Source organism: Pteronotus mesoamericanus, unplaced genomic scaffold (genome assembly GCF_021234165.1).
Source record: "Pteronotus mesoamericanus isolate MK-2021 breed Mesoamerican mustached bat unplaced genomic scaffold, CSHL_Meso_final scaffold_167, whole genome shotgun sequence".
NCBI lineage: Eukaryota > Metazoa > Chordata > Mammalia > Chiroptera > Mormoopidae > Pteronotus > Pteronotus mesoamericanus.
In genome coordinates this window covers 30,769,237-30,783,385 of record NW_026555308.1, presented here as the reverse complement: position 1 = coordinate 30,783,385, position 14,149 = coordinate 30,769,237, and positions in this window count along the sequence as shown.

Here is a 14,149-nt window from a genome sequence, read left to right as displayed (position 1 = left end):
CAAAGAGGTTGCTAAAGAGACAGCTTTGGGATTCAGATTTCCCTAAAGAGAAGGGAGTAGGAGTGGCCCTAGGAGAGAGGGTAAGAGGATGAGGTGGGAGGTCCGTAATGCTGACTGGAAAGAGATGCTTAATGGTCCAGTTATTCACACATGCACAGGTTTTTGGCAGCGCTGCAAACAGTTCAAAGAAAAATGGCTGCTAAAAGGCCTGATTTAAAACTATAACTCAAAACCGTATTTTAATAATCTTTTATTGGTGCCATCATTGAGCTGTTGTCTAAGTATACCTCGGTATTTAGCTATCTCTGTAATTCCCTGATCTCCACGTTTAATCACCACATTTTGGTGGTATCATGGACATCTGCTGATTTGATTGCTAAGCATCCATTTTCCATTTTTTTCTCGTCAGAGCAACTGTGTTTTCCTTCTGGGAAACTTCCCCTACCCAATTGAATTGTAGGACTGAATGAGCATTCATGAGACATCCCCCAATTCACGTAGCGGTCATGAGATCCAAGTTTGGCACATAAAACTGTTTCCCTAGAATTTGAATCTTGAACTGAAGGACATCAAGACTCAAAAATGTTGGAGTCCACTCTTCCCACTGCTGAAGAAAGTGTCTATGAGGTCTTGGTACACAGATTCCCTCTGAGCTGAGTTGCCACAGTACCTTCCTGCACCACGTTCTTAAGCTCTTCCTTCCATTTTTCCATTGTGTTCCTTTGTGGCTTAACATGGTCAGAGTCAATTTCTGTTGCTTGCCACCTAAGGAACACCGACTTACACTGAGGGAGCTGTGGCTGGGTCTCTTAACTCGTCAGATCACACAATTTTTAGCCCAAGGTGACGGGTTTGGCTCTTTTTGAGTCAAGTTAGATTTGCTCTGCCCATGACCACATAGTATCTTTGGTCACAAAGAGGTATCAATGGAAGCTTGCCAGGAGCTTGGCAAATCTATTGCTTATAAGATGAAGATAAAAGTTCAAGTGCAAATCCCACTGACTGCAGTTCAACTGTGCCATTTCTTGCTGTGAAGGTCAGAGACATCTCTAGCTGTCATTTTACAGACTTGATGCTGTGGTTAAAATTAAACTACTCAATTTCTCCAAACCCACAAAGAGACGATAGAGTAAAAAGAAGCAGGTGTATATAATTTGAATGGATAGGCCAAATTATAGGAGAAGCAGGAAGGGATAGAGTATAATTATCTCTCATCTGAAAAAGATTCTGTATGCACCCACGAACAGTGTATTCCCCAGAGGAGAAGGGCCTGTAACTGCTAGTGCTTGACCACATGTTCCTGAGGGAAGACCTCTGCTATGGAGGTCACGCTGTCAGAGTGGCCGACCACAGCAGCTTCTAATGGGGTGGGGAGGAGAAAGTTTTTGCTGGATCTCAGATAACATAGCCTTGTTTCCCATCTGGTGCTCTCACAAAAAAGCTGTGTATCTTTGGACAGCTGATTTACTTTCCCTGGCTCTTAGTTATCTGTAGGAATTAAGAATTAATCCAAATCTTTTCCTAAAGTTTTCCTAGTTTTAAAATCTCTGAGTTTTGTGAATATCCAAGTAACTCTAACTACTTTCAATTCATTCACTAGGCTGTTTTGTTATGATTACTAACATTTAATTGAGTAACTGCTTCAGTTGGATTTTAAAACATTGGATGTATTTTATGTGTGATCTAGATTTTGCTGACCATCATTCTCCCCTTTTACTTATTTCCTGTCAGTGAAATTCAATATACATTTATTTGTTTTAATATACCTCTTAAACACATTTATGCTCTGTGGTATAGTAACTGCAATGGTGACTGGCACACACGAGCACTCAATGAATATCAACCGATTCACTCATTCTCAAAATTTAGAGCTGAATGAGCTTCACCAATTCTTTTCGAATTTGTTCCAACAGACTTAAAAATGTCTTATCAGAGTATAAATAACTAATGAGAACAACAATGGCGTGCAATATTTATTTTCTTTTAAACTCACTACTTTAGCGGGGGGAAACACATTGCCCTTCATGACACATCCTAAAGAGACGCTTAGTTGGTTTTCTCTGTCTTCCACCGTCTCTAAATTCTGGCTTAAGACTCAACCAGCTGAAAACAAACATGTGGCTACCACATTGGGGACAATTGAAAATGTTTGTGAGCCCTATGGGAGACCGTCTAGACACACATCGTGTTCCCTGTTCAGTGACAAAACTATTATTCACAATATTGCAGAAACCACAATTCCTTCTACTCAACATGGAAATAATAATAATAGTAACTACAGCTACATCAAGGTATCTTTAGCTTTGGTAGTCACTTTAAAAAAAAATAGATTCTAGGCTATTGCTATTAAGGACTTAAATTGCAATGCCCAAATTTCCCACTGACCAAAAAAAATAGATTCTAGGCTATTGCTATTAAGGACTTAAATTGCAATGCCCAAATTTCCCACTGACCAAAAAAGTGAAAGTGGTGCTAGGGCTATGTTCCTGATAGTTAGCTATATTTATATTTGGGGGATAATTCATATAAATGGACATAGTGTTATACAGAAAGCCCAGTCCCAGAACACTAATGCCATAGTGAAAGGACTCTGGTTTGAGCATAGATTCTTTTATTTGGAGTTCAGGAAGCTCACACAATCCATGTTCTTTGATAGAGACTAATGCTCCTATGTGCTTCGATGCCATGTAGTTTGACAACATCGCAGAGAGTAAAATAAGGTAAGTGTGCAGGTAGAGATCTGTAAGGGAAAAATGGAGAAAACGAGGAGGCATGACATGCACCACAAGGGGGACGGACTGGGGGTGAATGAGGACATGGGCACATTCTAAAAAGGTAATTCAGAAATGGTAACAGAGTGAAATAAAGAACCAGAAATCTTTTTACTTGGAGTAAAATGAAGGAGAGAAGTAAGTTAGCCTTGAAGTTAACAGTGGGCTTGTGTTCCCTTCTCCTCATTCTTGTCTTCTGCCACATCCCACTTCCAGGTACTCACCCAAATATAAAAAGTAGACGGTTGGTACACACTTGTCTGTGTGTCAGGACTGAACTGGAAAAAAAAAAAAATCTGTAAACAGACTGGGAAGGAGAATTCCAGAAATAATGAATTTTAAATATATCTTGTTTGGTTACCTATCCCCTTGGGCCACCTAGGGAATGGAAAAGTGGAACTTAATGTAGAGAATAGAAAAGTATTTCATTCTGGTGTCTCTAATGCATATTCATATGTGATTAAGTAAATAATGTTAGTAACTATAACAAAATGGTAAAAATGAGAAGAGGTAAAGTTATGATAGGAGAATGGGTCTTTGAAATACAGTGAATCATCGTTCAAACTAACTTGGTTATATTGACCACAAAAATAAGGGATCAGCCAGTTGGCAAAACAGCCTACAAGTGAAGTCCAAGTGATTTGATTGGGCCTGATGGACTATCCAATGACAATGAGACAACTGTTCTTCATGTTGCGGGGTGAACTAGGTCATTTCTGTTTTTAATTGATAGAATACGGTATGCTCTGGGCCTACATCCTAGCCTATTTGCTGCTTCTCAACTCTTCCTGGATTTGGCTTCGCTGTCCTGGAACTCCAAGAGCTATTTAATTCAATATAACCTGGGCATGATCCTCTGACATGGTAGGATAGAAGTGAGAAGGACATTTTTGCTTAACTAAGACGTCTTTCTTATCTGCCTGTCACGTGCAATAATTGCAGTCCACCAGAGTCGTTCCTCTGCTGGAACTCAACCCAGGGTTCACTGCTTTCTTTTGGGGTCCAGGAGAAGCAAAGAAATGAATTACTAACATCCTAATGCAAATTATATGGAGGGGTTTTTTTCTTCACTATAGAAATGATAATTTGCAGAACATTTGACGGTGTTACGTATGTTTGGAACAGAGGCAAAGTGGAAGGAAGATTTTGATAGGGCTGTGAAGATGAAAACCTGTTCCCTAATTGGGTTTAAGGTCAGTTTTGAGAGTCATACTTTCCCTTTGTGTTGTTATTAGAATACTACTCATTTTATCACCTTACTTTCTCTCAGTTGTATAACACCCTAAATAAAGAATCAAAGAATTTTATGTAATGGATTTTAAAGCAAGGAGAGTCTTTTAAAGCAAGCCCAATTAGATATAGTTAGTACATTGTTATAAATATTGGGTTTTCTTGGCTCCTACTTATTTCCTTACATTTCAACTATTTCATGGATCTCCTCAGGAGGTGGAAGATGAAAAGGAAAAAACCGATGCTCATAGTCTGTGGGATTTGTGTCTCCTATGGGTCACATAATGGCACTGGACAGTTTGACCGTTATTCTCAGCTACTTGTAAACACAAGAGAGTGTTATATCATTTATATCTTATTATCAATGACCTATAAAAGTTTTTGCAAATAATACAAGGGCCTATAATACAGTGGCATATGGAAAACATTAAATAATGTCTTTGAGTAAAAATATTAAATAGATATCAAGTGAAAAAATGAACATGTACGACCTCAAAATGATTTTTGGTTAAAGAATCTCTGATGTCCAAGTAATTGAGTTGAAAACACAGGGCCTTTTCAAAGTTGCTAATTGGATCCCTAGGAGAAGAAGGAAATAATCAGGAAATATACACTAATAAGAAAAATAAGCAATTAATCAGCATCTCCAACAGGACAATGCCTGCCCTGTCATTAATAACAAGCATTTTTATTTCTTGTCATTTACTGTGTTCCTGGCACAATGCAAAGTGCTCAGATGTATCACCTCATTTTGTCCTCGCAACAACCCTATGAGGTGGTTATTAATACTTTCATTTTATGGATAAGAAAGAGAAGCTTAGAAAGATTAAGCAATATGCTTAGCTAAAAATTGGGAAAGCTAGATCTTGAACCCAGGTCTATCCTATTATCAACACCATATTAAACTCTTGCCATGTGAAGTAGAAAGAATGTCTTTCTTTTATTTTCTTTCCTTGTTTTAATTATTGGGATAGTTATTAAATGGGTGACTCATTAAAGGTAACGTAACAAGGAGATTGTTTCCAGGTCAATTAAGTGAATAGACGAGCAATGGCTGTTTACCAAGTGTCCATGGGATAAGTGTGACATATGAATTAACTAGAAGGAGACAAGTGGTAGAAAGAGCATGGGTGATAGACACAGTCCTTGGATAACTGCTCCTATGTGCTAACAGGGTGTTCTTGGAAAAATTACTTAATTATTCTGAGACTTAAATTTCTCAACCAAAAATAAAGATAAAAAGGCCTATCTTGCAGGGTTGTTGTGAGAATGAAATGTTTGTAAGTGTATGGCAGGGAACCTAGCTTATATTAGGCACTAAGGAGATGGTAACTGTTGTTACTGCCTGTTGCTTGGACATTAGAATTTAAAACTCAGCAAGGACTATTTGTGATAGATAATTATGCAGAAAGGCATTTTCTATTGTATAATAATGAAAAAGAGGGCATTTTCTTCTTCTTCTTTTTAATCTCACCTTAGGATATGTTTATTGATTTTAAGGAGAGGGGAAGGGGGAGAGAGAGAGAGAGAGAAACATCAAATCAGTTGCTTCCCAAATGCACCCCGACCACCAAGGATCGAATCTTCAACCTTTTGGTGTACGGAGGATGCTCCAATCAACCAAGCTGCCCAGCCAGGATGACATTTTTTACTCATTATATGCCTGTTATGTTACTTTGAGGCAGGAAGATCTTTGAAAAATAAATCAACTTTATTGGGATATGATTTATATAAAATAAGATGCACACCTTTCAAGTGTATGGCATGGCATTTTAACAAATGTATATGCCTTTGTAAATGGCACCACCATCAATACATAGAATAATTCCATCTTTCCATGATGTTCCCATGAACCCACTCTTCCACCCTTGCCCTAGGAAACCACAGTTCCATTTTGGGTTTTTTTTTCATGTGAATTAGTTTTATCTACTCTAGAACTTCATATAGCAGATACCCATTTGTGTCTCTTCTTTTGCCCAGCATGTTCTGTAAGATTCATCCATGCTGTTGCTCAATAAGCTGTTCATTTGTTTTTCTTTATAAGTAGTATTTCATGGTATTTTAACATACCTTAATTAGTTTATTTCTTTGTTTTCCACATTGTGGCTACTGAGCATTTATCTACAAATTTTTCCATGGATGTATTTTTTATTTCTTTTTGGTAAATACTTAGAGGAAGAATTGCTATAGATTTAGAGAAGGTACACGTTTAATTTTATAAAAAACTTGCAATTATTTTCATAAGAAGTTGTACTGTTTTACATTTATACCATCCATCTACAGCATTCCCATTGTTCCATATCCTTGCCAGCCACTGGGTATGAAGAGGTATCGCATTGTTGTTTAATCTGCATTTCCTTAATGACTAATGATTTTGAACATTTCTTCCATGTGCTATACATTTGTGAAATATATATTTCAATCTTTTGCCTAATGTTTAGTTTTTTTATATTCTTATTGAGGTGTAAGAGTTTGCTATGCATTCTGGACACAAGATTTAAATGAGACATATAAAATATTTTCTCTGTGGGTTTACCTTTTTATTTTGATGACTTGTGAAGGATAAGAGTTTGTAATTTTGATAAAATCCATTTTATCAATTTGTTTTCTTTTGTGGTTAGTGATTATTGTATTCTGTCTAAGAACTCTTTTTCTAGCCCAAGTCCACAGTAATTTCTTCCATGTTTTCTTCTAGAAGCTTTATAATTTCAGCTTTATGTTTAGGTCTGTGGTCCATTTAAAAATACTTTTCGGTATAGTATGAAGTAGGAGTTAAGGTTTGTTTGTTTCCATATGGATATCTAGTTGATATAGCACTATTTGTTGAAAAGCCTCCCCCTCGCCCCCAATATGCCCTTTGGCACTTTTGTCATAAATCAATTTACCTTATATGTGCTGGTCTGTTTCTGCACTTCTATTCACTTTCATGGATCTGCTTACTTATTCTTAATGCCAGCACCACAGTCTTGATTATTGTAGCTTTATAGTAAGTCTTGAAATCAGGTAGTGAAAGTCCTCCAATTTTATAATATTTTTCCAAAAATACTTTGACTGTTTTAGATTCTTTGCAATATCATATACGATTTCTACCTAAAAAAATGCTGGAATTCTGACTGAGGCTGCATTGAAGCTATATATCAATTTAAGATAATTTACATTTTAACAATATGAATCTTCCAATCCATAAACATGGTATATGACTTCACTTATTCAGGTCTTCATTAATTTCTTTCAGCAATATTTTGTAATGTTCAGGGTAGAAACTTTTCATCTCTTTCCATGCACATGGTACACTGCATTTCTTTATAAAGCTGGCCTCACCTGTAATAATGTGTTCAACGTCTGTCTTCTCATTGGAATTATATTTCTATAAGGGTAGAAATTTCATCAATAATATATTCATCCAAGTGGTGTATTTCCTTCTGTAGGAATGATGATTTCCTTTAGGTATTGTGTGGAGACCAAGTACAATATCTGTTCTCAATATATCTTAATAAGTCATAATCATAAAAATACACTGTCCAGCCCAGCATAGTTTCAACAAACATGTATTACACTCCCAGAACTGGTGTGCCAAATGAAAAGTCACTTCAGCTGTTTCAGTATGGGAACTCAAGTATTTACTCATTTGAGAAAGAAATGGGCATAATTTAACCAGAAGAGCAGAGTGTCTGCTCCAGAGAGGTCTTGGGCTGAAGCAATTGGAACCTTCATCTCACTAAAATAACAGGGTCTTGGCAGAGGTGAATGGGGAACCTTGCCCAATACTTGACCACACCAAACTGACTTTAGTCAAGCCCTCACATTTACATGCACCAAAATCTACACGTTTCTTAATTCGAGAAGGTAAGGATAACTTCATTGTAAACAAAGCAGTTTTATGGTAGACTAAACAGTTTTAGAGTTTTTCTGTTTAAATCTTTATTTGTGAACTGAATAATTCATTTAATTAATTCATTCAGTTATTCACACCTTCTTAGGACTGGTTATTTTATGAGCTGCCTTTTGTTAAGAATGGCCTTTGGGTAGCTCAACAATGAATTCATGGCGAATTGTGAAAAAGATGAAGAAAAGAAATAATTTCAGATGAATTAACACTAAATTGCAAAGTTTATGTGGCAGAATGCATGCATGAACGTTGAGACAGAGCTCTTAAAAATTTTGTGACTCGTTCTGGGAAATCGCAGAGCCCCTGCTAAGAGCTGCTCCAGCTGCAATCCAAATGGTGATATTTTTATATGTGAAGTGCTAAATGATCATTTAGTGACCTCTCATCTCTCAAACAAACCACAGAGCAAATCCTCAAATTGCTACAGCATACTTTGTTTGTGTTGACACTTATGTACACAATCAAATAGGCTTTTTTCTAAGTGTCTCCATTAAACGCTTGCTTTAAAAAACTATATGTATTCCCTACAACTGGCTATAAAAACAAAGAATAAAGCATAGACTGAAGTTATTGTTTTATTTATCAGTACACTTATACTATAAGTCTTTACTGATAATCAGTTTTATAAACAAGTGATGAGTGAGAACAAATCGACAGTTTCCTCATTTTCTTATAAGTAAATGCATTATTATCACGTTAATCATTTCTGGAAGTAAATAATACATTTTCCCAATGATACCAAGGGACCACTAAATAAAATACTGCTACAATATACTACATTATACTTAATCATTTTTAACAAAAACATGTGTCTCTCTTGATGGTACTCCAACTTAATTTCTGAGAGGCTATGCTATAACACTTTTTAAGGGAATGGAGATGTCTTAAATATTCAATTTTTATTTCACAATGGCTACGGATTGAGACTGAGTATTATGTATAAGGAGATTTTTAAAGAAAATTGGCTATGTTTTAAGTATATTGTCTCTATTTTGACATTTTTCTTGGAGGCTGAGTAAAGTTCCTAGTTGCCTTATGACAATTAGGATAATTGACTATTGTTTATTAAATTGGCATCTGTGGCTGAGTTAGTATGGAGTGTAGGTTCTATTTGAGTCACTTGTTGGGGATTAGTTTATGGAATTTTAAGCTCAGTGTATAATAATCACTAGAAATAAATACCCTATGCTTGACAGACTATTAAGAAAATTGTTATAAAGGAGGAAATAGTCCCAGAACAAGTGCCAATGGTTTTTAGAGTAATACCAAAAGCCAATGATATGTTGGGGAGGTGTCATTTGGGGGATAGGATGCTTTAAATGTAGAACTAGATTTATGCAGCATTGTAGCTGGGTATCTAGAAACTTGGTTTTTAATTCATTCCCAATGGACTCTCAGTTTCTTGGAATAATTTCTAAAAGGAAAGAAGACAGTAGTAGACATACTCTTATGAGTTTAATGTCTCTATTTCCCTCCCACAAACCTCATGTCCTCAGAACAGGGTTTCTACTGGGAGACTTGAAGTCAAAGAGTTTCTGGATTTACTGGAACAAGCCAAGTGCTACCAGGAATTTGAGAAATTCAAGGGAGATATCTCACCAGGAACACAAGAAATGGAATTTTAGGTGTGGTTAGTGGATGATTAAAATCTCCTTTAGTAGACCTCCCTCCCTGGAGACAGAAAAGTATTCTCTATAATTCCAGAGGGCTCAAAGCCACACAATACTTTCTTTTACATAGAGGGCTTCCTCACTGCTTTAGAATGACTCTATGACAGGATGGAGATTTACTGAAATTCATATGCCAAGTTCATAACTGTAAGGTGGTAAAAATTCTGCTTTTGCATTCCTGCAGAAAACCACAGATGACTCATCCTCTAGGGGGCAATAGAGTATGATATAGGCTCAGAATTGACTGGATCAAGTTCTGTAGGGAAGGAATGATCACAAAGAACCATTAAACAATCTTAGAAAACATTAAATAGGCTCCAACTATATTAGAGTCCCCCCAAATCCCCCTAAAATTTTGTGATTAGTAAAGCCAAGCAGGCTGAAGTAGACCCAAAGATGGATGTAGGTGCCCAGCATTGCCAATGAAGGAGCCCTAAACCCACATCTGGAGAAGACTGGGGGAAGGGATGAGGCCAGGCTGACTCAACATCTTGAAAGAGGATGCTTTTAAATGAGGTTTCTGACCCTCAGGAGTCCCTGTCTTGCCAGGGAAGTTTGAAGGTGGGGAGTGTTCCCCCTTATTTGACTTCAGTATGATTTTTCAGCTACTCAACTCCCTATATTTTATAGAACCCAGACGGGGAGGAAAATTTTTCTGGATCAATTCTGCATGGCTTGTTTCCACACTACCTCAGTTGTGTTGATGCAGGTCATCTAGTGCTCAAGTGCTCATGTAATAGAAAGAATTCTGTGAAATTACCTTCATCCTCATGTTATGAAAAGAAGAACCCTGTGTGAGTGGGTGAGCCTTAGACCCTACTGCTGATGCATTTTCTTTCCAATTTTCTAGGAGAAATCGAGGTGAATACAAACACGGCACACTTTCCAGAGTGTCTGGTGAGAAGTCTGTCTAACCCAAGTGAAGAAGAAAAGCAGTGTGATGAGTGGTGGGGGGAGCTGTACAAACACATATGACATTTCCCTCTTGATAGTGGTTTTTAAAGATCTAATGGGGCAAGGTAACCCAGACGATAGAACTACTTTGCAAATATCCATAGCTTCCTTCACCCCATAGCTTCCTTCACCCCTCTGTTTCCTTCCAAGGAGAAAACAATTCTTAGGGGTTGGACCTCCTTTTCTATGCAGATTTTGGGTGATGCAATAATTCGTACGAGACAAACAGTCAAAGCACAGAGTGAGAAGAGTGAGCTTGACAGAGGGCTGCGTGCAGCGTGGAGAGTCTCTGTAGGCAGCTGGAGCTGTGTGGTAACGGACTCCTCGAGGGTCCCTCTTCTGGAAGGAGGGAGAGGAGAGAAAGGGTGGCAGTAGGAGGAGCATATTAAAGGGCTGAGTTGAGTATTGTAAAGAGATGAGGAGTAAGAAAACTATTTAAAAAAAAAACAACAATGTTAAGTCATGTGGCTTATATTAACAATGCAATATGTGTCTTTAGGCATCTTTTCCCACCAAAGACTTAGTAAAGATTCCAATTACTTTTATTTACTGTTCAGACATAGGCCATTTGGGGACAGGGTCTCAATTATATTTACATTATAATTTAATAGTCTACTGACTTGGAATATTATCTATTTATTAACCTAAACTGCTTCTTTTTAGCTCTTTCCTCACTTTATATTTTGATCATACACTTTCCTAAGTAACAATAAATCCAAAAATATTTTAGAAATGTATTTTTAAACCAACAAAATAATAAAGTTCTAGCCGGGTATTACCAGGCTTCCTGCCAAGTACAGTAATTGTTACTTGTGGAATTTTCTTAGAATGGCCAAGGCATTTGACTCAGTAACTATAACCCTGGAATGAGTAGCTGGGTGGAGACATAAGTCTGTTGGAAAGTCGATGGGTTAGTTCAAGCCATATGCTAGAAGAAGAGATTTTTTGATGGACTAACTCAGCAGATCCAGGAAACAAGGTATACGTTTTCTTCAAACTGAACATCCAAAAAATGGTGGGTCCCCTTTTCTCCTAAGAGACTGTATGCCTCTTTTTTCTTATTCCTCTTGACTTTTTTGTTCTCTCTACTATTGTATAGAGATATATAGGTACAAAGACCACACTCAGGATATATTAAGAAGATGATGTCAGTTACGTAAAAGCACACATGAACTGGAAACGGCCACAGAGCCATGAGGGACTGAGGTGATGACGACAAGGACCCCAGGCCACAGCACCACTGCTCAGCCAGGGACACGGCCCACAGCTCTCAGCCACGGCATCCAGACCTGGGCTTTGACTTTCTTCTCTTAGGGAATTTGAGTTGAAACTGAATTTCTGTGTTGTTCTTTCCAAGTTGGCAATACGTGGGACAAATTTATAAAAATACAGAATATAAGTGTAAGCAAAGAAATTGCAAAGAGTATATACCCTAACTGCAAAAGTTAATTTTTTAAAAATTCACTTGTAAATGAACTGGTTTCTCTCCAAAGTATTAGTTAGGATGTGCCCAAATCTAGAAATCAATAATGAAATCACAATTTAAAATTTTACGTCGTTTTTCAATGCTGCACGTATATTGGGTTCTGAAAGTGATTGCGATACCTTCAAGTTTCCTCATCTTTATTTGAATTTATTGAACATAGTTGTACACAGTTCATTTTGGCTTTTAAAAGTCAAACCATTAACAGAAATGGTTTAAAAGTATAAAGTTTTCTCTTCTTTGATTAGTCCATGCCTTAAAAACACAAAACCCTGAGATGCGGCCATGCGGGTCCCACCCAAGAATCTAAAGACGTGTGACGTGACTCACAAATGGGCCAGCTGCTGTATGAGCTTCCAGCGTGCCTCAGGGGTTCATTGGTTCTACTGTCCCCTTGCATGTAAGTACTTTAATATTGATTATTTTGGAAATTTACCTAGTCATGATATGACTTTTCTTTGTCAGTTATAAATAAAAAGATCTAAAAATCTGTACATTTGTCTAAGAAACAGATAAAAAAAAAAACCCTACTCAGTGTAGATAATATTACCCAGTTATATCTATAGTGTCTGAAAGATTTCCTTTTTTCCACTGAGATATATGAAACTTTACCCCAAAATGTCTTTAAATAAACTTACACATTATTTAAAGGCCTATTTATGGAACCTTTCAATGCACAAATCCTTAGAAGTTAATTTGCTGTGCTTGATTTAGCCCTTGACTAGCCACATAGAGAAGGAGTTCAAGAACTAGTACAAGCCCAACTCACTGGAAGTCAGCTGGGACAAACATTGCGTTTAAGCTGATCTTAGGTGCTCAATTAGCTTATTAACATTTTATAAATATGAAGCATCCAAGAACCACATTCATTATAAATCTAAGAGTAAGTGAGGTCATTTGTTTCAAGTTGTTAGAATTTTCCTTTGGGATTTTATGGGGGATGTAGTCCCCCCTCATACAACTTCCGAAACTACAGAAGTGGGAAAGTTAAAATCTGCACCTCTCAGGGACCTCTGAATCTTGGGTTCAGGAATTAGTTTCTGCAATCAAGTGGTAGTGCACACAATTTGAAGTTCTTGAGTTTCTGCTGACTTTGCTGGTAGGTGTAATTTTGCAGGAATTGGGATTCCCTGCCGCAGAGGGGCCCCCAAGTTCTTTTGAAGAGCTTTGCAGGGCTGGGGTGCGCAGACCTAGGGGGTGTAGTGCGGCTCATCAGCTAACAGATACACCTTCCAGACCCCAGGGTCACAGCTGAGATAAATGTTCTCAGAGCAACAGTTCCAGAGGCAGGTCCCGGGTCCCCCATTTCCCTGGCGTGGTTGAAGCAGCAGCTCCCTTGATGGGCCAGTGTTACAGAATTGTCCTGAGACTATTTCTAAAGGCGAGAATCCAATTCTCCAGCTTTTTCAATGATTTTATAAGGATCCAATTCCCTGATTTAAATTATTTTCACCTTCAAACAGGATATTTTCTGAAATCTGTGACTAAATCCTAATTGATAATAGCATGTGAGCAGTAGGCTAGGTACTTAACCTACTTGGGATTGAAAGAAGGGAGCATAGACTTAATATTAAATGATGGTATAGTAATAACCTAATGGCAGGGGGTGGTGAAATCATTACTTAAATTATTACTGGTTTTACCTGGTGCGAAGTGCATATAGAAAACATAGCTTTAGTGACTGAGTGATAAGGCCCATGGCACAATATGAGGGCATGACAGATAGGTAAGCTGGCTCCTGCAAACTGTACTGGGTAAATTAAAAAGAAAAATGAAAAATTGGAGGTTTTAAATTATCCACTTAATGTGGTTAGAGAACCAAGGAATTTTTAGCCTTAAAAGAATCTTCTTTCTTGTGGCTGTTGGTAGCCAGAAATCAATCACAGATTGTGGCCCTATGGCTTGTTAACTTACAACATAAGGTTGAATGCAAAGACTGGCCACATTTCTTAAGTGAAAATGCACTGCTTGGGAAAGAGCAAGATTCTGCAATTTGGAGAGGTGATCCTTGGGAAGATTTGGAAAACTCTGCTTATCCCAAAACTGCACCCATTGACTCTCCCGTGACAGCAAAAGGAGATCCTTCTACCTTGTGTTCTAGTCTTTCCTTGCTTCAAAAGCCTGTAGTGAGCTTTGCTGAGGTAGTCACCTT